General features: G+C 37.5%; 1 protein-coding gene and 1 non-coding gene across 2 annotated transcripts in view; one reads left to right on the forward strand and one right to left on the reverse strand.

Annotated features, from left to right (window-relative positions):
• LOC133532235 (cuticlin-4) overlaps positions 1–25,947 on the reverse strand; it is a 109,129-nt gene that overhangs the window by 53,410 nt on the left and 29,772 nt on the right. The gene's annotated exons all lie outside the window — the stretch shown is intronic.
• On the forward strand, positions 7,763–7,834 carry Trnad-guc (transfer RNA aspartic acid (anticodon GUC)). The gene has a single exon. It is a non-coding gene; the product is annotated as a tRNA-Asp (tRNA).

A 25,947-nucleotide genomic window follows, 5' to 3' on the forward strand; every position in this document is an offset into this window, starting at 1 on the left:
GGTAACAACAGGCGGTCTTATCGCTAAGAAGCGATCTCTTCCAGACAACCTTTGGGTAGCAGGAAACAATGAACTTACAACATTGAACGGGTAGTGCCGATATACATATAATTCAACAAAATGAAGTCGCAAACAATACATACCTACATACTAATAAAATAAATACATATATACATACGTATACATTATATATTATACAATCATAAATAAAGGCAAGTTAAGGCAGCGAAAGGTAGTGAGTCTTCAAAAGATTTTTGAAAACGGGAAGGGATTTAGCACGTCTAATGTCTAATGGCAAAGCATTCCACAACCGAACAGCACGAAAAGAAAAAGAGTTGCTATAAAATTTTGATGATGAAGGTGGTGGAGCAAGGAGATGCATCTCCGCACAGCGGACCGAGGAAAGATAGTTGAAACGCTTTTTAAGATATAGAGGGGTGGAGGGGTTGAAAAGAATGTTATAAAGAAGTACAAGAATATGAGAGTTACGGCGATGACGAATAGGGAGCCACTTGAGCTGGGTACGAAATTCAGAGACGTGGTCATATTTGCGTAATCCAAATATGAATCTTATACAGACGTTTTGAAGGCGCTCAAGTTTATTTAGCTGGTCCTCTGTAAGATCAAGATAGCAAATATCGGCATAATCCAATATAGGGAGAAGAAGAGATTGAGCAAGCGCAATTCTGGTAGCGAGCGGCAAGAAGCTACGAAGCCTGCGAAGTGACCCCAGAGAAGCAAACATCTTCCTACTGATCTCACTTATCTGTGGTACCCAAGACAGTGTGCGATCAAATATAACTCCAAGATTTTTTACCTGGCTCAATAATGGAACCGGGACACCATCAAACACTATGAAAGGTAAGTTAAGAAAGTCAATCCGAGAAATGAGTTGAGAGCTGCCTAAAATTATAGCTTGCGACTTACACGGATTAACTTTCAGCCCATAGCGTTTGCTCCAACTGGAAATGTGTTCCAAGTCCCGATTTATAGAGCCGATACTCTTAGGTAGATCGTTAATTACGCATTGAGAGTAAATTTGGAGGTCGTCGGCATAGAGGTGGTAAGAAGAAGAAATATTAGTAGTAATGGAGTTGATGAAGATGGAAAATAATAGAGGAGACAGCACACCGCCTTGCGGAACGCCGGCCAGGGTGCTGCTCCAAGAAGAAATGGAAGAATCTACCTTTACTCGCTGCCGACGACATTCCAAATAACTACGGAACCAGCCAATTGTCACGGGAGATATGTTAATAGCACGCATTAAACTGAGTAAAACATCGAAATCTACAGTGTTAAATGCATTGCTGAAGTCTAACAACGTCAGTACGGTGAGCTTACGGTTATCCATACCGGCACGAACATCATCGCTAATTTTTACTAAAGCTGTAACCGTACTGTGACCGGAGCGGAAGCCAGATTGTAAAGGATTCATGAGCTCATGCCTGTTTAAAAAGGATGTAAGCTGGTGATGTACAAGGCGCTCAAGGACCTTTGAAAGGAATGGGAGGATAGAAATAGGACGATAGTCGGAAAAAGTGGTAGGATTTGACTTTTTGGGTAAGGGAACAACGTCTGCATCTTTCCAGAGGGAAGGGAAAATACCAGAGGAGATAGAATAATTCAGGATATGAGTAATGACAGGAACAAGTAAATCGAGTAGAGGGAGAATCATTTTCCGGCTAACACTATCGACTCCAACAGCATTGGATGAGATGGCAAGGACATTCTTTTTTACATCACTGTCAGTCAACTGAGCAAGTAAGAAGGGAGAAAAGTCGGGAGTTGGACACCTGGAAAGAGAAGTTAGAGTGTCAGTTTTAATTGGACCAGTAAAAGTAGTAGAAGTTGAGAAGTGCTGGTTAAGTAGGTTTAAGTCAACATTTATATTAATTGGGTTTTGCGTAGACTTTCCAACTCCTAATGTCTTCAAGAACTTCCAGACCTTGGCTGGCTCGCCATTCACAACCGCACTGTGAATGTGACGCCTTTGAGCATCACGGCAAATTGTACTGCAACGGTTGCGGAGAGCATGGTACCTAGCTTTATTTTTCTCAGACGAGTTGACCTTATACTTTGACTTGGCTAAGTTTTTCTTTGCGATAAGAGATCTAATGTCATCAGTAAGCCACGGAGCAGGAACATGCTTAACCTTAACAGGACGTATTGGAGCGTGAACGTCATATAGTTGAATTAGTGCGGAGTTAAATAGCGACACTTTATCATCTACACTAGTGGCCTGCAAGATGGGACTCCAATCTATTAACATGGCATCTTCACGAAGCTTCTCGACACTCATTCTGCCAAAATTGCGTTGCATAAGAACTTTCGCCTTAAGTTTAGGGGGACGAATTTTATAAGACAAGAACAGTAAACTATGGTAAGAAAAGGCATCCGCCGAGAAATGAGAAAAGTCAGCAACATGACCAGGGGAAGAAACCAGGGCAAGATCCAAAAGTGAAGGAGAGCAATTTGGGAAATGGTGCGTAGGACCTGATGGTAGAATAACCATATTACAGGCTTCAACCAGTGCTTTCAGAGAGTTAGAACGATAATCATTTTTTAGCAAGCACGTGTTGAAGTCACCCATGACAATATGATGATTGTAGGATGGCATAAGGTCTTCTAGAAGCTTTTCAAAAGAAGCAAAGTAGTTTACCTGAAGAGAGGGTGAGTAAAAAACACCGAGAAGAATTTTAGAATGGGATAAGCTTAACTCAAGAAATAAATATTCTGCAGAATCAGAAGAGGACGATTGGTGTGACATGTTTAAAATAGAATACGGAATATTGGAGCGTAAATATATAGCAACCCCACCACCGCCTCTAAGAGAGCGATCATTGCGCACGAGACAAAAACCAGGTAAAGAATATGCGGTGGAAGGTAAACATGGCTTAAACCAAGATTCTGAAACTAGAATAGCATCAACCTTGCTCTGTTCAAAAGTCAGTAAAAAGTCATTGTAATGTGCGGGAATACTTTGCGCATTGATGTGAATAATATTAAAATTTTTCGGAAAGTCAGAGAGGTGTTGATCAAGTTGGTCGTGTAGAGGGAGAGGGAGACTATGAAAACTATCATTAGACGAAGCCGAGACAAAATCACTGAGATCGCTTAGATCGCTATTAGTTAAACAAGACATTGCCTTTAAATAAATATAAATATATATATATGAAAACAATTATTTATATATAGTTATAAAAATAACACTAAAATAACTATAACACAAAATTCTGACTACCCGCCTAATATATGAATAAGTCGTCTCAACTCAAATGAATGCTCTCAGAACACGGGGTGATTCGGGTGAAAAGAAACAAACAGATTTAGCTATTATAAAACCGCTTTGACTTGCCATTTATTCCGCAAGATTAGAACAAAAAGAATGAGTTTTAGGCTTACGTACGGTTTTTTTTTTTCTTTGTATGGTCTTGAAGGCAGTGTTGCCCATAGCCAACGTCAAGTAAAAGGGTGGGAAATTAAACACGGAAAGGAATGTAGGATATTCGGAATTTGGAAAAAGTGGTCAAGTCAGGTATATATGAAATAAAATACAATGTGATAAATATACTTTAACATCTTGGCTTGGTTTATGGAAGATAAACCAAGCCAAGATGTTATATAAATCAGGATTAATAAGCAAGGAAGGGATGTCTATTGGAAAGGGAATATGATTAGATTGTAAAACTTTCTTGAAAACAGTGCGATCGTATACAAATACAAATACAAATACAAATAATTTATTTATAACGCCAAGTTACATGTCATGTAAGGGACAAGAAAAGAATATATGGTTAATATCTTACGTACGGTTGTTATGCATGCTCCGGTAAAACCATGAATTTAGTATTTAGTATGGATTGGGCATGAGTGGTGGGGGGAGCTGACAGAACGGGATAGTCTTATGTATCTTACAGTAGTCGTAGCAGAGAAAGTGCTATTATTGTTTGTCCTTGTCATAGTCTCACTTTTCCCTTCTGCCTACTTCTAAAAAGTCTTGACGTAGACGTTTTTCGTTGCCCACCGTTTTTTATGGTGGGCAACAAATAACGCGGCCAAATTACGTAGGTTGGGCGCGCGCGTATAGCACATCTATTTGATACGATCGTACCATCTATGGTTAAAACTGACACATTTAACAACACCTGTGCAGTTATTGCCAATGGCAAACCCAATTAAACTGACATACACTGGAACGCGACTGTATGTTTGATTGACCTAGATTCTGTCAGTTCAGTAAATACTAGTGTTTACTCATATGTGGAATAATTACATAGGGTTACAACTTACAAGTTTAGTTTTAACCATAAAGAATATGAAATAGAGGGGGATTGTAGCTCGAAACGATGCCGCCATACCTTTGGTCTATGCTCTATTAGATGGCGCCACTTTTTGATATTTAATTTTATTAAATGGAAAATACTCATACATATAAAACACACTTTTCAACATTTTGTTACTGACCTCGTGTTAGCGAAGGTCTTCAGCTTGGACAAAAATGCCTTATGGCCCGATTTGAAGAATGAGATACGATAACGATAAGTTCTGGTTTAGATATGTTCTCATTTAGATATCGTTTGTATGTCGTATAATCGACAGAAGCAGCTCGATTCGGGCAACCAATGTCACTTTGACGTTAGAAATATCGTAGATAGATCTTATTGGGATTACAGCGGAATCGAAATAAACGTCAATTTTGACATGTCGTTTAGTTATCGATCTTTTAAAGATCTTTCCAAGTTCTTAAACGTGTTTTAATCATTCTTCGAATCGGGCCGTTAGTTTAGTATGTCCGGATGTGCTCTACAGGGCTATGACCGCGAAAATCGAAATTCGTAAATTGCGAGCATTTTTCTCTGTCACTCTAATTACGTCTTAGTGAGAGTAATAGAGAAAGATCCCCGCAATTTGCGAATTTCTATTTCGCGGGAGGCCCCCAGCTCGCCATTCTCAACCGATTCGCGTGAAAATTTGTGAGCAGGTTAGATGATTTTTTTTTGTTTATTTAGTTGGCGGCGGCATACATTTTTCATTTTTAAATTGTGCCCGTGAGGTCACAGAGCCACTAGTGGTACCACTATCCGATATTGGATCGGGAATGTGAAAACTATAACACAGCAAGTTAAATAAAAGTCAGTGGATATCTAGGTAATTTAACTAAAACTAGCCGCTAGACAGCGCCACAGCCATGCACATAGGCAAAGGAAGCTGAAGCAAATTTAAATTACAACTTTACGCAGTCGGTAAATTGGGGCAAAATTTGGCACACACTTGTTTACACACCCATTGTTAGTTACAAGTATACAACACACGTTTGAGTAGGTATTACAATATGGGTGTGCGATTCAAACAATATTACAATATTAGCTTCTGGACGTGACTTCGCCTGTGTAGTATGATGATTTTTGTGATAAAAAAATATTTTTCACTACACCAACGCGAGGAAAATACTAACTATGAAATACCAAAAAAATCAAAATGAATCAAATCCAAATGAACGTAATTAAAAATGTATCATTCAAAATCATCATTTATAAGTAAATTCTACCAGCTAACATAAGGCAATAACTCAAAATTTGCATCTGATTACTTTGCCCCACATGTGGATTAAATGCAACTATCCCCGATTCGCAGAATGAGATACGATAACGATAAGTACTTAGTTTAGATAAGTTCTCATTTAGACAGCGTTTGTATGTAGTATAATTGACAGAAACAGCTCGATTCGAGCAACCAATGTCACTTTGACGTTAGAAATATCGTAGATATATCTTAATGGGATCACAGCGCAATCGAAATAAACGGCAATTTTGACAACTAGTTTAGTTATCGATCTTTCCAAGATCTTAAACGTGTCGAAATCATTCTTCGAATCGGGTCGTATGGTCATATATTTGTGAACATCTTGGCCGCTCCGATATTATGGCGACTGTACTTTGTCCCTAAAGTCCCTAGTTCCATACTCTAGGGTATTTCCCGTATTTCATAGTATTTTCTGCCCTCCGGGCATCAACTTCGCTTCCGCTGCGCTAGACGAAGTTGCCGCTTTCCGCCTCCGTCGAGCAAAAAAATAATAGGCGCACCACGGGAAGACTCGTAGGACATTCCATACCTCGTGTTTGACAATTTTACACGCGGCGCGCAATGTCCTACTTTTCATCCCTTGGGACACAAATAACTATTTCACCGTTACGCAATTCTCTCGACATTATCCAATGAAAGGATGAACCGTTATGGATGAAATCGAAAGCCACTTGTGGGCCTGTGGGGGTGTGGGCGGTGAATTCATTATACTTATTAATAGCGGTATTGTTTATTATTGATACGTTAGGTACAATCGATTAACCTAATTAATATGTATAGGACAAATGAAACGATCGGCCAAGTGCGTGTCGGACGACGCATAATGAAGGGTTTCATGCCTATATACGATACGACGAATGTCCTATAATATTTATTTATTTATAATAAAAAGGCATATCTTCGCGGTACTTTGAAAATAACCCCCATGTGCCAAAGGCCATGTGTCACGCTTTCAAGACAATAGATGGACTAAAATTGTAACAACCTGGCCCTACGCAAGATGGGAATATGAGATAAGGAAAATTTTTTATTTATAAGTTTATTTTAAGTTCTATTATATTTTAGTTTAAAAAAAAAAAAAAAAAAAAAAAAAAAAAAAAAAAAAAAAAAAAAAAAAAAAAAAAAAAAAAAAAAAAGGAAAATATCAGGCCAAAACTGGCTACAAACAGCTCAGTCAAGAACAGAATGGTTGTCTTTGGAGGAGGCCTTCACCTGTCAGGGGTTCTTGCAGGAAGAACATTAACATTTAGTATTAGTTAATTAAGTATAAACTGTTAAAATAAGGCAAGAAAGACAGCTCAACGAGGGGCGGGCGGGTTTAGGGTCGGCAACGCGCATGTAACTCCTCTGGAGTTGCAGGCGTACATAGGCTACGGAGACTGCTTACCATCAGGCGGACCGTATGCTTGTTTGCCACCGACGTAGTATATAAAAAAAGGCTTTTTATTTTTATTTATTTATATTTATTATATCTAGACGTGTAATTAGTTTATGTAGCTTTAGATACTATAGTTAAAAAAATACAGCGAATTTAAGTTTTTCATACAAAACTTGTTTTTGCTCTATTTCGTTTGCTTTATAAACTGAAGCTATATAAACTATTTACAGGACTAGATATACCACATGTCATTATGTATGTGAAATGTTTCATTATAGTTCAACACGTAGTTTTAAAATGAGAACGAAACTCCGTTTGTATGGGAAGGTGAAATTCGCCCCTCTAGCATGACATGCGTTCTCGCGCGCGACTCCGTACGTAGGAATGCTAGTCATGCTAGGAGGTCTGTTTTTAGCGGGGTATCAACCTAGCATTTGGCGAAAACTCTAAAGCAAATTAAGTAACCCATTTTATACAACATTATTTTTGTTCAATTAATTGCTAAAATTATTTTGATATTTTATTGGACTGTTATTTAATATTTGTGAATGGTACAGAATACAGACCACCAAACCTTAGGTGGGCAAAGCAGCGGGCATAGCTGTTATCTGTTATTGATAGAATTTAGAAATAAACCTTTCGGCTAAAACAATCAACTTTATGACTTTGAAATAAAATTAAATATCAAATAAATACCTAAATATGTAAATTATGCTTATATTTTCGACCATTTGACCACAAACACACTTAGCTAAAAAGGCCTCATAGTTATTGTTGGCTAAATTCGCAATCTAATTCAAGTCTTCGGTAGTATAGTGGTAAGTATCCCCGCCTGTCACGCGGGAGACCGGGGTTCGATTCCCCGCCGGAGAGATACTTTTATACTTTTTTTATTGTTTTGTATACTTTCGGCCCGATTCGAAGAATGAAATACGATAGCGATAAGTTCTGGTTTAGATAAGTTCTCATTTAGATATCGTTTGTATGTCCTATAATTGACAGAAGCAGCTCGATTCGGATAACCAATGTTACTGACGTTAGAAGTATCGTAGATAGATCTTATTATCTTAAAAGTGTCTTAATCATTCTTCGAATCGGGCCGTTTGTTTAGTACTGTAACCGTTTTTTATTACACTGGTATAATGTTTTAACGTTTAAAACACAACCCCTGTACCGACTCACGGAGAATGAAATGAAAACGAGCAGACGGATCACCTGATGGAAAGCGATTACCGCTGCCCATGGACACCTGCAACACCAGATGGGTTGCAAGTGCGTTGCCGGCCATTAAGATGGGAGTACGCTCTTTTCTTGAAGGTTTGAAGGTAGTATAGTATGTTATACATAAAAAATAAGTATATTCTAAAAAAATATATTCAATCAAACTCCAAAGTAACAAAAACTAAGGAACTTATTAACAAAGTGACTTAACACTACATAACTGTGATGAGCTGATGAGTGATGGGGAATCAAGATCAAACAATTAAGAAATCATCTTTTTCTACTCGCCGACTGTAATGGTTGAATTAAGATTTCGTGCTATAATTGCGCATTTTTCATGTATGGGCTCCACTCAACTATAAGATTCATTTCGATACGCTGTAGTTAACTGAAAAAAAATTGACCAATCACGTACCGCCGAGGTCCCATAGAAAAGACTAAACGGGCGCGGGGCGAGGGGCGCGGGGTGCGGGGTGCGGGGCGGGAGTCGAGCGTTTATGTCTAAATTAAAGTTGTAAGTAACGCATGTTGCACACACATCATAAAAAAAGATATAATGCTAAATAAAATAATAAAAAACTCAATAGTTATTTGTACAACAAGAGAGCAAAGTTTGATATTTCTTCGAGTGTTTGTTTCGCTTGCACGGGACTCAAAAGCGCACGAGATGTAAATAAGTTTGATCTCGTGTGGTACACAAAAATTTTCACGTTAGTCAGCCATCAAAAAATACAACCTAAAAAAATGTAATCCGTCTTCAACACTATTTCACACATGTTTTCTGAAAATATTCTAACAATTAAGTTTATTTACCGCAATAAAACAAAACGTAAGAAATTTCAATAAAATAATACGAACGTAATGAATTTAACGAACATCAATTGACAGTTCAATCGCCAATTTTTTTTTGTAAATAAAAACTTTGTAAGATACGGTCCGAATTGCGGATACTACTATTTGTCATCTATAGTAGAGATCATTAAAAGTAGTTAAGTAGAATTATTTACTGCGTAACAATTGCGTAAATTTGTATAAGTTTATTGTTTTCATTGTATAATAAAATACGTATAATATGGTGTTTTTATTAAATTTTAAACTTTTATTTCATTAATTAATTATTACGAATATATACGAATATATATATATAATCTCGTAGGGTGTGGAACGATGTGGTCTGACTTATTTCGGGGGTCTATTATAAACCGTCAATATACCGTTGAATTACGTATGCACTTTTTTTGTCTCTTTCTTTTTCCTAATGACGTGAAAGGGACAAAGACAATAGAATCCAAATAATTCGCACTTGTATTAGGCCCCGCACGTTGAAATGACATTCGAATATAAAGGTCACTTGAATGTTATTTTGTCTCACTCAGTGAGCAAAATGCGATTTTGCTCACTGTTTTTAAGCAGCAAATTACCCTTGTTCTAGCTGCTGACGTGAAAAAATATTATTATTATTATTTGTATAGCAGGCAGGCAGTTGAAGAAACTGATAATGCCTCCAGAGTAATAAATAAAGTTTTCAGTGTTGAGTAGAATTTGCATTGTGCGTATCTAATTTATTCTTAAACTCATCAAATCAAATACGTTTCGATAATATATATCATGCACTTATTTTAGGCGATATATAAAATCGTAAGTTTTTGAAGCATTTAATTTACGATTCCACTGTATATATTTATAAGTTCCGTGTGTATAATCACACGTGCGTTTGCGCACCCTATGTTGTTACGCTTGGTAGAGCCCGCCGTTTCCGGGTTCGGGCAAAAAACTTAGTGCTACCCATACTATAGTACTATATTATAGACAGTATTTTAAGTCAACATGTACACATAGCTTTAACCTCTATCTGTAAAAAAAAACAAAATTAATCAAGACAAATACGACTTCGATTTGCAGAAATGTAATTGAAATGTCGGTTTACATGCCTCTGAGCAAATTGCGGGTATCTTTCTCTGTCACTCTAGTTACTCCTCATTGGAGAAAAAGAGAAAGATCCCCTCAAGTTGCGAATTTAGGTTTTGTGGGAAGCCCTCTAGACGATTATTGTGATCCTACATTCGATGTTATATAAAATAATGAACAGGGACAACATGATAGTTTTGCTGTTTCTTTTATTTGACGACCGGTCTGGCCTAGTGGGTAGTGTGACCCTGCCTATGAAACCGAAGGTCCTGGGTTCGAACTTCGAATCTCGGTAAGGGCATTTATTTGTGTGATGAGCGCAGATATTTGTTCTTGAGTCATGGATGTTTTCTATGTATTTAAGTATTTGTATATTATATATATCGTTGTCTGAGTACCCTTCTTGACTTACCGTGGGACTTAGTAAATTTGTGTAAAAATGTCCCTATAATATTCATTTTTGTTGTCCCTGTCACACAATGTCATATAACATTTTATAACAGCCTATAAAGAAGCATATGTATCTATGTATTTAAGTATTTATAAATATTTATACATTATATATATCGTTGTCTAAGTACCCTCAACACAAGCCTTATTGAGCTTACTGTGGGACTTAGTCAATTTGTGTAATAATGTCCTATAATATTTATTTATTTATTTATTTATTTTATAGAGGATAGCGAGTGCAGACTCGCGAATAGGAAGAAACGCTTTTGTTTAAAAATACTGAGGGTGAAGTAAAGTTAATGCGACAAATTGCGCAGAATCACGAATATAAATTACTGGTACTAGTTGTCGTCCCTGGAAATGTAATACAAAGAAATTAGAGCAAATAGAAGTTTTTCATATCCCATTTTTATTTATTTAACTTGCTCTATTTTGTCTGTATTACAATTTTTATCAACAAAAACTAGTGCTAGACATAAAACAAATAACTATTAGCTTATATTTTGTGCTGATTCAGTTAAAGTACTGCCAATATGTAGACTGTTGAACAGTGACTCAGTGGTAATTTGGTAATAGACTTTTTGTTCTCATAACAGGAAGACGATTGTCTTCGTGGTCGCCATCATGTGACTATAATCACATAAGTACAATTTGCCATAAAAAAATAATAATAATTCAGCCTATATACGTCCCACTGCTGGGCACAGGCCTCCTCTCATGTGCGAGAGGGCTCGGGCTATAGTCCCCACGAGCCCAATGCGGATTGGTTGCCATAACTAAAGAGAATTTAAAAGAGAGGTGGATTTTCAAAGAAAACTTTGCAGCCACAATAAATTTACTGCCATCTTTCGACACATGATTAAAACTTTTACAACGCCATTTGACTTTGATCCTTATTCTTTCACTGATGTGTTTAATTTGTTAAATATCAAAAAGTGGTGCCATCTAATAGATATGGCGGCATCGTTTCGAGCCTTTGAGTTATGCCCGGTATTTTTACGTGGCTACTAAGTTTTCTTTGACAATCCACCTCTATTTCAAATTCTCTTAGGTACAAGTCACTTGCCATAACATAATATAGGTATGTTTTGATAGCACAGATGCAAGAGCACTAGGCTAGCGATCTAGTGGTCGTGGGTTCAAGTCACACCCAAGACAGTGAATTTTTCCTCTTTTAATTTGTTTCTAAGCTTAATATCCACTCACATGATTCCGATTTTAACGAAAGGTGCCCTGAATTGCTCTGCCATTTCGCAGATACGACGGCACAGTGTCGTGATATCTTCAAAAATCGATAACTTTGCTTCTGCTTATGCATTTGGAATGATTCTTTCGGTTTTATAATGGTAAAGAAACAAAGAAATTTATTTTCTTACTTTAGCTATTTGCTGTTATAATAAAAATAGTTATTAAAAATTCACGAAGTTTACCCAAAGGAATAATTTCCGAGTTATAGTAGAAAACTATTTTTAATAAAAAATCTAAATCGATAACATATCTTTTTTTTAAATTCAATTTAAAGAAGGCTTAATAAGCTTTTAATTGATACTAATCACCTTGATAGCTCACCTATAAAATTGCAGAGTAAAACTGATTCAAATTCTGATAAGGAACTTTCGAATTGCTCCACCTGGCGTGTAACTATGTGCTATGTTCGTGATTTTTTTGTGGCTAATTTAGACACTGAAGTACAAAAATATAGTAAATTACTGTTTAAGACACTAATTACCTTGAAATAAAATACATAATTTATGTAATTATGACAATGATAGTGGCTTTATAACTTAAAATAACAAAAGAGTATTTACATACCTACTAAACTTTGGTGTTTTTAAAACGGCCGATCACCAACAACCGAACTAACTTATAACTACACTAACACGTATAATATATGCACCATAACATACACTTCACAACAAATTAAGCATAATAAGCAAATAGTAACTATTAACACATGAAATTATACTGATTACAAACGTAAATAAACAACACGGCGGCCGGCAAACTGACCTGCGCCATGTCAAAAACAAAGATGGCTACCTATTTAGGGCGGGACACAACAGTCGCGCGGTGCGGATGTTCAACAGAAATAGGAACTTTTAACACATTCACTGCCAGACGAAAAACGGCAAGCTACCCCAGGATCCGGGCAATATATATAAGAAATATTAGTAAATAGAAATTATAAGTAAGTAGTAACAAACACCCCAAAACGCGTATGCAACGTCTAGTGTACCACATACCTTACGATGTGCAAAAATGCTTTAAGCAACCACAGTTGCTGTGTTTGTACTTACAATTTTCCGTCACATGGTAATTTAATAATCAAACTATTTAATGACTATAGGTTGCTCAAGATATATTTGGTAATCATAGAAATCTAGGGCATTAAAATAGGAAACACGCCAAAAATCTACAGTTATTGGTTTGAAGTGAGATTTTATGGTCATCAATATTAAGTAGGTCTAAAATATAGTTTTAATCTAATAGACCAATAAACGCGGAGTAATTTAATATATAATACTAACAGAAATATGTAAATTTGAATACTTACGGCATTTTAAAACACGCAGCAACTTTTAACACTCGCACTTTCCCGAACAACTTGCAAAGTAACATAGATAAAAAATACTGTGGTTATGTCTATGTGGTTGAAACATTTTTTAAATATTGTCACGTTGGTATTCTGTATGTTAATAAATGTTTACACCATATCTGTGCAGCCCTTCACAGATAAGAAATAAAAAACCGCATACACTCCGTTCGCAACTCGAGTTGCAACGATCATTTTAGAGGTGCGAAATGTTGAAACCTTAGTTGCTGGAATCATGTGAGTGGATATAGGTATATTTAAGTGACGACCGGTCTGGCCTAGTGGGTAGTGACCCTGTCTATGAAGCCGATGGTCCCGGGTTTGAATTCCGGTAAGGGCATTTATTTGTGCGATTAGCACTTTGTTCCTGAGCTATGAATGTTTTCTATGTACCTAAGTATTTGTATATTATATATATCGTTGTCTGCGTGCCCACAACACAAGCCTTCTTGGCTTACCGTGGGACTCGGTCAATTTGTGAAAGAATGTCCCTATAATTTTTTTTATTTTTTATTTAATTATATATGTAATGTAGGTCACATTTCTCCGACACCATGCTGTACAGACCTGCATTGGACATGTTGCATAACGACCGGTCTTATCATTGACACACTTCAAGTTGCTCATTACGACGAAGTGGTTTATTTGGCTGGCCATCTTTTGAGTCTGATTGGTTTTAACTTTAAAGTTTAAAGGGGCCGAGGATCTCTATTCGTAGAAATCTTTGCTTTTTATACTAGAATCTATATTTTTCAATTTCACAAAATGATTGAAGAGATTTGGATAATTAAGTACTTATTTCAAAAAAACCGGACAAGTGCGAGTCGGACTCGTCGATCGAGGGGTTCTGTACTTTTTAGTATTTTTTGTTATAGCTGCAACGGAAATACATCATCTATGAAAATTTCAATTGTCTAGCTATCACGGTTCATGAGATACAGCCTGGTGACAGGCGGACAGACAGGGAGTCTTAGTATTAGGGTCTCATTTTACCCTTTGGGCACGGAACCCTAAAAATGGATCGGGATGACAGATGCGACGAAAAGTCATCGTTTCAATACATTATTTCACTTTCGATTAGTCTTGACAGTGCCATAATTATCACGCCGTCATTGGGATCGTGAAGATATCGAGGGAATTGTTCACCGTACTGATTTCGGTATTTTTGCCCAATTAATTTTATAGGCTAATTTAACCAATCCAATACCTTGATTCGACATTACGTTACATAAGGAACAGTTTTATCATTCACATACTTGCTTGAAAGTCGATGTCTCATCTGTCTTGGCATCTTATTGTAATGTTGCAACTTGGCACAGTATAGCACCAGACTTTGGCACCAGAAAGTATAGTAATCATGATACAAGAGGCAAACGAGCAGACGGATCACCTGATGGTAAGCGATTACCGCTGCCCATGAACACCTGCACCACCAGAGCGTGTGCCGGCCTTTAAGATGGGAGTACGCTATTTTCTTTCGTCTCGGTCCGGAAATACCGCAGGCGACAGTTTAGTTCTGTATATAGGCTTCCTGATGACTCTACTGTTATTTTTTTTTACATTCTTTGTATTTTTTATTGAATAAAAGTAGACACATTAATGATCGCGTACGCGTATACAATATAGAGGAAATCGAGGGAATTATTCACTTGTTTAATCTTTTAACCGCCGTAGTTTGATATACCGGGTGTTTCCTTTAACACGAGAAAATAATTAAACCATATATTGTACAGTCAGCATCAAAAGTAGCGGATGAAACAACGCGCCAAAAGTATCTGATATTCCGTATAACTTTTCCAAATGAAGATAATTTTCTAAGATTCGCATTCAAAAATATATCTTTTACAGTCTTAGTTGTTGTATATTAAGGACATCACTTTTTGTTAAGCTGTTACGGAATGGTAGATACTTATGAAGCGTTATTTGATCCGCTACTTTTGAAGCTGACTGTACTCTTAAAACGATATAACTATTGATTAACAACTTTTAAAAACTATGAAATCTTTAGGTTTTAAGTTTTTCATACAAATTTAATATTAGTTTCAATGTACGCTGACATCAGTGTGTTTGACGTTGCTTGTCACTAGGGATTGCAATCCGGTCCGGCGGATCCGGTAATCCGGCCGGATCCGGCACTTTTCAGGAGCTACCGGATCCGGTAAAAATCACCGGATCCGGACCGGATCCGGTATAATAAAAAAACGCCTAAATACAGCACGCTCGTGCGTTTCAGATGAAGAAAAGGCAACGGATACGAGGTATGAAGTTGAACAGAACAAAAAACGAATGAAAAAGTTTAAATTTAGTAAGATAAAAATATATTTATTATGAGGATGACTGGGAACAGAAGAGGATTTCTTCTTCTTTCATGTTGGTGGCACGATATGACGATTACATAAATAGTTTAATAGAAGGAAAAATGAAAGGATGGAGATGCCATGGAAGGCATTTGTAATTTATGCTAAAGAGAAGGTTCATGTCGTGTCATAATGTTGTGATAGGAGATTAACCGACTACAGTTGGGCTCATCAATATGTGTGAATGAAGAATATATGATAATATTGATAATCTTTAGTTTTCTCCGATATATGTATATATGTGATAAAAAATAGATTCTTTTCTATTCAAATTTAAGAGAGAATCTTTTGTCTTTACAATTTCATCCAATCTTATGCAATTTCCTTCATCTCCTGGTACATGCTACTCTACGTCCAGCCAATTCTTTATTTGATCTATGTAACTTTCCCTTTCCGCGATGGTTTTCAATCCTACATTCTATTATTTTTCGCATGAGATCGTCGTGTCGTGTGTTGTTCCTTATAATTTGACCAATATACTTTTCCATAAATTAAAAAAAGTACAATTTTTTTAAGTCATACAGTCTACTACTTTTTCGGACAAATAAATTAGAGCAAGATAATACTAGAATGCATTTAATATCATAATTGGTTAAAAGTAAAATATCTTCGTTAAAAGTAATAAATAATAGTAAGCGTAGGAGTTGAAAATAGAGTTCCGGTTACTCTGGTTATAATATTAGCGAAAAATCGTTGAGCATTAGACTTTTTGTTTGCCGCGATATCTATTGTCGAGTAGCAGTCCTGAGAGTTCCGCTACTCGATGCTAGATGTCGACTACGAAAATAATAAGCGTTTTGGTACCAAAACTGATGTATGGAGTGAGCAATCTATGTAATTCTTATTTCTCTATGCTAGAATGGATGTCAACGTTAGAGTTTGTGAGGAAAGAGAAGAGTCGTGGAAAGTATGGGGCCCAATACATTCCACGACTCTTCTCTTTCCGAACAGACTCTACAAACAATTCAATCAAAGAACAGTTACGAAAACTTGTCCTTTCAAGGAGCTCCAACCCCACATCCCATCATCAGGCTTTGGAAACTAAGCAAATTTATAATTGTAAACAAAAATTTGAGCACTTTTGAATGGTTAAATATAATAAATTACCGATTTTTTTTTTGTTTTTAAAGTGATATTGACATTGTGACAGTTTTTACTACCAAGTTCTATTTTATTGTTAAGAAGTTATTTATTAACTTCAAATTATAGATTTAGTAATACGTATTACGCAAAGAACTAGAAAAATATGTCATTTAATTAACTTTTATATCCCTATACCAAACCGGATCCGGTCCGGCCGGATCCGGCCGGACTACGGCCAAAATCCGGCCGGATCCGGCCGGATTGAAAACCAATCCGGTTTGCAATCCCTACTTGTCACGCTTTAAACGTAACAAAATTCGCAATACATTGCGTCTTAGAATTAACTTCAATGTGTAATAAAAATCAAAACATAAGTTATTTTTCAAAGTTGTTAAACAAAATGTTGGTGAGTTTGAGGAGTACAACCTAATTGTTTGTTTAATTTATTGCTCATGTTACAAGAAACACCCGGTATAAGACATACAATATCTAGCTCATTTCACCGCAGTCTGATAGTGATAAATAAGAATATCCAGACTTTAACTATCAGTTTCGACACATTTTTTACGCAAATAATGTAAATTTGCACAGAATTTCATACAATTCGCGAAAATAATGACTATTTCAGAATTAACATACAAAGTAAAACATTATGTAATGTTGTGCTCGTATCTGTGTCGCCGGGAGGAGGTCAAGATTGCATATTTATGAGGATGACGCATCTCAGTTTCGATTGAATTTTCGTTGTCTGAGATGTAAAGGAAAATACGAAATTGCATTTACGAGTAAATGAATGAATGAATGAAATTTAATCCAGAAAATTATTTCCATATACATTATACATTTACACATAATTACATTACATAAAGAATTAAATTAAATTAAATTAAAATAAAATTAAATCAAATTAAATAATATCCTAAAATTTAAATAACAATATATTCTATTAAATTAAAATTCAAAAAAGGGCTTGCGTCCCGGGTCACCCTGAGCCCGTCACGATAGGCTTGTGGTAAAGTGAGGTGTGTCTAGACCAGCGGTTCCCGAAGTTGACTGGGCGACCCACCTTGCAAAAACTGCCAAATTCGGGACCCACCTCTTGGCCGTCTTAAATAAGGAGCATAAAATATTGTTATAGTCTGTGCGGAAAGAGAAGAGTCGTGGAATGTATTGGACCCCATGCCTTCCGCGACTCTTCTCTTTCCGAACAGACTCTTCCCAGGTTCTACCCAGGTATTGGCTGTTGTATTTATAAATGTTGCTATGTATTTTTCATGTCACTGTATGATGTTACTATTAATGTTGTATTCACTTCTAAGAGAGCCCTTGAGGCATACATAAAGGAAATAATTTTGTCTTTTGAATTTTATTAGTCGCGCTCAGTTTCCCTAGTAGCCAATCGAGGAACTACTCAATGGTGTCTTATTTGCTTAGGCTACTGATTTAGTTAATTTCTTATCATAATATTTCAAAAAATATAATAATAATAATTCAGCCTATATACGCTCCACTGCTTTCCGAAAAACTCATTGGTACGCAGGATTTGAACACGCGACCTCCAGATTGAAAGTCGGACGTCAGATCCACTCGGTCACCATCGCTAAAAATATATCCCACCAAAAACATATCATGTAAAATTGGCGATGGCGGCCAAGAATCACTAGCTTTTGTTACAAAAAAGCTAACAGATCACAGGAAAAGCCAAGGCCTGACTTTACTAACCATACATCTTGGTTTAAAACGATGGCTTGGCCGTTCAGTTGGTATGGTATAGTTTAGTTGTGGTATAGTTGGTTGCTATAGTTTGGGAAATGCTGGTTTAGAACTTTACGGCCCGATTCGAAGAATGATTAAGACACGTTTTAGATCTTGGAAAGATCTTTAAAAGATCGATTACTAAACGACATGTCAAGATTGACGTTTATTTCGATTCCGCTGTGATCCCAATAAGATCTATCTACGATATTTCTAACGTCAAAGTGACATTGGTTGCCCGAATCGAGCTGCTTCTGGGAATTATACGACATACAAACGAAATCTAAATGAGAACTTATCGTTATCGTACCTCATTCTCCGAATCGGGCCGTATCTATAGATTACTTTTTTTTAATACTACGTCGGTGGCAAACAAGCATACGGCCCGCCTGATGGTAAGCAGTCTCCGTAGCCTATGTACGCCTGCAACTCCAGAGGAGTTACATGCGCGATGCAGACCGTAACCCCGCCCCCCCTCGTTGAGCTCTGGCAACCTTACTTACCGACAGGAACACAACACTATCAGCCACATCAGTATGTACTTATCTAAACTAGAACTTATCGTTATCGTATCTCATTCTTCGAATCGGGCCGTGTGACTGATAATGTCAAAATTTCAGAAATACACTCGAGGGAATCATAATTTACGTATAGGGTACTTCCCGTTGACCTAGAACTATGAAATTTGGCGAGTAATATCATCTTGCACTACAAGTACAGGAAAAAATCACAAAACTATGTTAGTTAGACTGGTTAGACAGTTAGTGTTAGCAAACTATGTTATATCTTTGACGACCGGTCTGGCCTAGTGGGTAGCAGTGGCGGATCGTTCAAAGAACTCGATTCCCACCGGCTTGTCTAACTTCAGCCCGTTGAGTACTTTCAGGATCGGTTTATAGAGAAAAGGAAACCAAAATTAGCTCCGGGTTCCCTACGAATATTTGTGACGCGCCGCCACTGGTGGGTAGTGACCCTGCCAATGAAACTGATGGTCCCGGGTTCAAATCCTGGTAAGAGCATATATTTTTGTGATGAACACGGATATTTGTTTCTGAGTCATGGGTGTTTCTATGTATTTATAATTATAATATATATCGTTGTCTGGGTCCCTACAACACAAGCCTTATTGAGCTTACTGTGGGACTTAGTCAATTTGTGTAATAATGTCCTATAATATTTATTAAAAAAAAAAATATTTATTATAATATTTAATAATAATAAGCTACATATGTACGGAACCCTCGGTGAGCGAGTCCGACTAGCACATGTCCGATTTTTATTAGTTTGATGGATTTCCCATCTTCTTAGGAATATCTTAAATTCCACAGAATCGGATTTAGAAATATTTGAGCCATAAAAAATATCAAACACCACAGTATAACAAAACAAACATTAGCGTTATTTGCTCTAAGCGCTATAAACGCCTAGAAAGTCAATATCAGACGTTGTGTAGACACAAGTTATTAGGGTGTAATATCGAAACTGTACCGCAAGCCGGTGCGGGACTATTGCGTACAAAAGTGTTAAATAAAATAAAAGCACATATTTAAAACAAGCGCGTTCGTTACAGCTTCGCTTCGTTGCAAGTTGGTCGTCGCCGTCGTCGGTGACCGTTATGACTACTTATCTATATGATCCGGTCGGATGATTAATTCAACGGGTACAATGTATTTTTTATGCTTACTATGTTGAATAATTTTTTGATTGTATAAAATGTAAGTTATAAAAGTGCTTGTAAAGCGTAAGAGGGGATGGGGCGGGGAAGCGGGCCGGGAAGAAACAGCCAATTTGCAGCAAACGGGTACTGTACATTTGTATATAATTACAGATACAAATTGACGTATAATTCGTATGACGTAAAAATAGTCGGTATAAATTGAATTAAAATAAATTAAAATTTTTGTTTGCCTCAAGATAATGATGTACCATAGATAAGTAATAGATAAGTAATGTTTTAATTAGATAAATAATAATATGTGTAATCCCATTAGCTATAAAGTGTTGACATGTAAAATACTTATATTTTATCAATAAATATTTGATTGATTGATTGATTGATTGATTGATTGATTGACGTGTATTCATTCTAGAATCGTCTTACGGTTCCGTGGCAAAAACTCATTAATTAAGAATGAGGGTATTATTTTACTATTTGAATTCTTCCGTATTTTATGTCCACAAATACTTCGAAATGGCGGTTGCGTAAATTAAATGTGAATATGGGTTACATCTGTTTGTGATTCTTAACCTTTTGACTGCCAAAGACGTCATATGACGCGCGCGGCTACAGTCCAATATCAACCTTCATGCGTACCGACAAGGTTCACGATTACGCGCCGCGTGCGATAAGCGTGGCGTTCAAAAGGTTCAAGAAATACAACACCAACACTTCGGCAAAACGCGAAGTATCTCGATGGTTTATTCTTAATTTTTACAGAGGTTTCTGTACACTCGTGTTGACAAAACCAGCCTCATAGGAGTCATAGGAGAGTTCACGTGTGTGACTAACCGTCGGACCTGCGTGCAAGATATTTTTTTAAATATGTAAATATTTTCTCAGTTCTTTCTGATAGCGGTTGAGAGAGCAAGATATTTAAGGATAAAGCACTGTCCAAAATATTGCCTAACATGTTTTTCCGTTCAACTTGGCCTATGGTGTAAAACCTTCATCATCTTCTTCATCTTTCTTTTAGCGATAAGACCGCCTAGTTACCTGGTTATAATTTACTTCTAAATTTTCATTGTAATTTTACGTGTAAAATGTATTGTTATTGGACCAATAAATAATATTTACTAAAAAACACATGTTATTTATTGACAATAACAATATACATAATGGATATATACAGATGATTACTATAACTAGCTTATATCTAAAATAGGCCCTTGAGGCATTGTACCAAGGATGCTCGCGGCATTTCCTCGTTAATATTTACTTACTTACTTCATGTCCAATTGACGGCGTTGGTTAGCTAACTTCCACCGGCTTGCCTATTTTTGATCAATTATCCTAAAAGCTCACAAAGGATGCCGACCTAGCTTCGATTTGCCTACGGATAGTTTTACAGATAAATCTCGTCTTCCCATACAATAATGACGCTGTGCGCAGCCGTACGGCGTCAACCAAAGACTATCTAACACTTGTGTACGCGAGTGTACCTGGCCTGTGTGTTTCACAAGGCTGTACAGATTACGTCACCCTACGACCGTTTCAGACAGGTTTGCTCTTCACTGTACCAGTCTGCGGTTACAGTAAAACGTATAAATATGTAATGATGAAAGTCTCTATCATCTTTTACTATATCTATCTCTTTCGCACTCTTTTCATACTTGGCAGTATCGCGGCCCTTCGCGACACTGACCCCACTCACACCTCAAGCTGTAACTGGCCCCAGGAGAGGCCAAACAGTGTAAGCCATGTTTAAAAAAAAAAGAGGACCCGCGTGAAATAAATTTTTCATACAATCGTGGTCCTCATTTTCCTCTCTGGATATGAATATTATGGAAAATATTTTGACACAATTTGTTGTATATCAACTACAGCTATGCCCCTACATTAGATTTATTTCGACGACCGGTCCGGCATAGTGGGTAGTGGCCCTGCCTATGAAGCCGATGGTCCCGGGTTCAAATTCTGGTATAAGGGCATTTATTCGTGTGATGAGCATGGATATTTGTTCCTGAGTCATGGGTGTTTTCTATGTATTTAAGTATTTATAAATATTTATATATTATATATATCGTTGTCGAAGTACCCTCAATACAAGCCTTATTGAGCTTACTGTGGGACTTAGTCAATTTGTGTTATAATGTCCTGTAATATTATTTATTTCGAATTCTTAATATTATAGAACTGAAAGGCATTTAAATTTTGTATGAAATCCGTTTTTCGCTCCTAAGTTGTATAATAATATAAAAATCGAAAAAATGCAAAAGTAGGGACCAGGGATCGGAAACCGGTATTTTTTCTATGGGAACGAAAACGGTATTTTTTCGTTCTTTGTTAATTATTTCATTGCTAATTGGGCAATCTAATAATACGAAGTCGTTATCTAAAAACACAACCGAGTCCTATATTTGGAGTATAAAATAAACCGAAATATATGTTTATTTCAAAGTTTTTCCAAAAAACCGGTTCCGATCCCTGGTACACAGTAGCTATTCCGAGGCCCCAAGTGGAGCCCACACTCTCCGCGATGGCAGATTGCATTTTTTTACCGACGCCATTATCGAAGCCAAACTGGTTTTACCTTTACTGACATTGCCTCCAAATAGCAAGCTAATAACCTGATTAAACTGTGTGGCAAACTTGTCTGTAAGATATGAAATAACTATCGGTCCAATTCGAAGCATGATTAAGACGCGTTTATGATCTAGGAAAGTTCTTTAAAAGATCGATAGCTAAACGACATGTCAAAATTGACGTTTATTTCGATTCCGCTGTGATCCCAATAAGATCTACTATGAAGTGTGGAATTAAGAGGAGTGACATCTCTTATGGTAGAACTGTTGCAAAAGTGTCCAGCTGTCAGCTATAAATAATAGTTCCAAATCTGTCCAGAGTAGCGCTAGAGTAGCTAAGAACCTAAGCACTATTGACGGAGTGAAGTGCGCTGTCTATGATTTGATTTTTTTGTTCAAGTATTCTAGGTATTGTAGCGCCACCTATTTAAGGTTTTTTGATGACACTTTTTGGTGCATGGAGACTTATTTCCTTACCTCCACCTTCCGTATTATCTACGATATTCCTAATGTCAAAGTGACATTGGTTGCCCGCATCGAGCTGCTTCTGTAAATTATACGACATACAAACGAAATATAAATGAGATTATCTAAATAAACCAGAACTTATCGTTACCGTACCTCATTCTCCGAATCGGGCCGTATCTATCGATTGCCAGTACTGTGAAATGAACTATACCCCGCGGTATTTCCGGACCGATACGACCTCCAAACCTTCACGAATATAGCGTACTTAATCTTAAAGGCCACCAACGTACTTGCAAACCCCCCATGTGTCCATGGGCGACAGTAATTGCTTAACATCAGGCAATTCGTCTCCTTATTTGCCTCCTATATCATTCTGATTGGACCCTGGTGACCCTTTCTGATGACAAATAACGGTTTTTAACGGTGATCAGTACCCCTAGTGTAAATAAATTCGATTTCGAAACGTGACGAACGCGTTTGCGTTAAGTCTCATTTTGTATAGGATTTTGAGTTTCCAAAACTTCCCGCTTGGCGCGCTCTTTCTAAATCCAATACAAAATGAGACTAAACGCAAACGCGTACGTCACGTTTGGAAATCGAATTTATTTACACTAGGGGTACTGTTCAAGCTTATTTATAGTACATTGTGCAACGAGGGACATATAACTGCATGTGAACATAATAACATACATAGGTACAGTCACGTCTGAAACATCGACACGATCGAAGTGACAAAAATATGTATACACGACTTTATGGCCCATATATTAGGGTAGTGTATACATATTTTTGGCACTTTGTCCGTATCGATATTTTCCGCCGTGACCCTAAAGTATATGTACTTAATAAGCACATAGTATGAACATGTTCACCTAGTGAGCAGGTTACCCAGTGAACAGCTAGGTCGCACAAGGCCATGATCGATGCACATCGCTGCCTGCGCGTGCGACACCGAGGGACTACCGCTAAATACGAAAATCGAAATTTCGTTATCTGCATTTTTTTATTTTTTTTTATACTACGTCGGTGGCAAACAAGCATACGGCCCGCCTGATGGCAGGCAGTCTCCGCAGCCTATGTACGCCTGCAACTCCAGAGGAGTCATATGCGCGTTGCCGACCCTAAACCCGCCCCCCTCGTTGAGCTCTGGCAACCTTACTCACCGGCAGGAACACAACACTATGAGTAGGGTCAAGTGTTATTTGGCTGCGGTTTTCTGTAAGGTGGAGGTACTTCCCCAGTTGGGCTCTGCTCTAGATCTCTATCACTCTTGCATATTCGAGCGACAGAGACAGATAACGAAATTTGTAAAAGTCGGTTTGATTAACGGGCGAGACAAGCTAATTTCAAATCTTTAAATGCAGTTTTTTTCTTGTTTGAAATAAAAGAATAAATAAATATTGGACATTCTTACACAAATTGACTACGCCTCACAGTAAGCTCAAGAAAACTTGTATTGTGAGTACTCAGACAACGATAAATATAATACATATAAATACTTAAATACATAGAAAACACCCATGATTCAGGAACAAACATCTGTGCTCATCACACGAATAAATGCCCTAACCGGGATTCAAACCTTGGACCATCGGCTTCATAGGTAGGGTCACTACCCACTAGGCCAGACCGGTCGTCAAATGTAGGTATGTAGAATGTTTCGTCGAAGCGCTGGTGGCCTAGCGGTAAGAGCGTGCGACTTGCAAAGTTGCAATCCGGAGGTCGCGGGTTCAAACGCCGGCTCGTACCAATGAGTTTTTCGGAACTTATGTACGAAATATCATTTAATATTTACCAGTCGCTTTTCGGTGAAGGAAAACATCGTGAGGAAACCGGACTAATCCCAGTAAGGCCTAGTTTACCCTCTGGGTTGGAACGTCAGATGGCAGTCGCTTTCGCAAAAACTAGTGCCTACGCCAAATCTTGTGATTCGTTGTCAAGCGGACCCCAGGCTCCCATGAGCCGTGGCAACATGCCGGGACAAAGCGTGGAAGAAGAAGAGCTAACTTAAGGTTTTAAGGCACTTTCCCTCCAGGGCCTATTTTTTTTTCCACACTGTATAGACATCTTTTTTTTCTCGTATCTTATTGTTAAGCTATTTGAGAATGGTATGGAGATACTTTTGACGTGTATTCAGGGGGGATAGCCAAGATAACATGACAATTAACCGTTACGACAACGAAACCGCAGCCAAATAACACTAGACCCTACTATACCCTATGTCATTCAAGATCTAGAGCAGAGCCCAACTGAGGAAGTACCTCCACCTTACAGAAAACCGCAGCCAAATAACACTAGACCCTACTATACCCTATGTCATTCAAGATCTAGAGCAGAGCCCAACTGAGGAAGTACCTCCCACCTTACAGAAAACCGCAGCCAAATAACACTAGACCTCATAGTGTTGTGTTCCTGCCGGTGAGTAAGGTTGCCAGAGATCAACGAGGGTGCGGAGTGTTAGGGTCGGCGTGCATGTAACTGGAGTTACAGGCGTCCATAGGCTACGGAGGCTTACCATCAGGCGGGCCGTATGCTTGGTTGCCACCGACGTATAAATGAAACGTTGTCTGTCTCTATTGCACTATTACGGAAGAGTGATGAGACCCCCTGATCCGCTTCTTATGATGCTGACCGTTAATTGTTAATGAGATACGATAACGATAAGTTCAGCGGCGGTATTATGGTTCCATTTTTATCACTTGTCACTATGTCCGTCACTTTCGCGCTTACATATTTGTTAGAACGTGACAGGGATGGTGACAAATGATAAAGAGCCGACCATCTTAGCCCAGCTGGTTTAGATAAGTTCTCATTTAGATATCGTTTGTATGTCGTATAGTTGACAGAAGCAGCTCGATTCGGGCAACCAATGTCACTTTGACGTTAGAAATATCGTAGATAGATCTTAT

The sequence above is a fragment of the Cydia pomonella genome, chromosome 26 (genome assembly GCF_033807575.1).
Source record: "Cydia pomonella isolate Wapato2018A chromosome 26, ilCydPomo1, whole genome shotgun sequence".
Classification (NCBI taxonomy): Eukaryota; Metazoa; Arthropoda; class Insecta; order Lepidoptera; family Tortricidae; genus Cydia; species Cydia pomonella.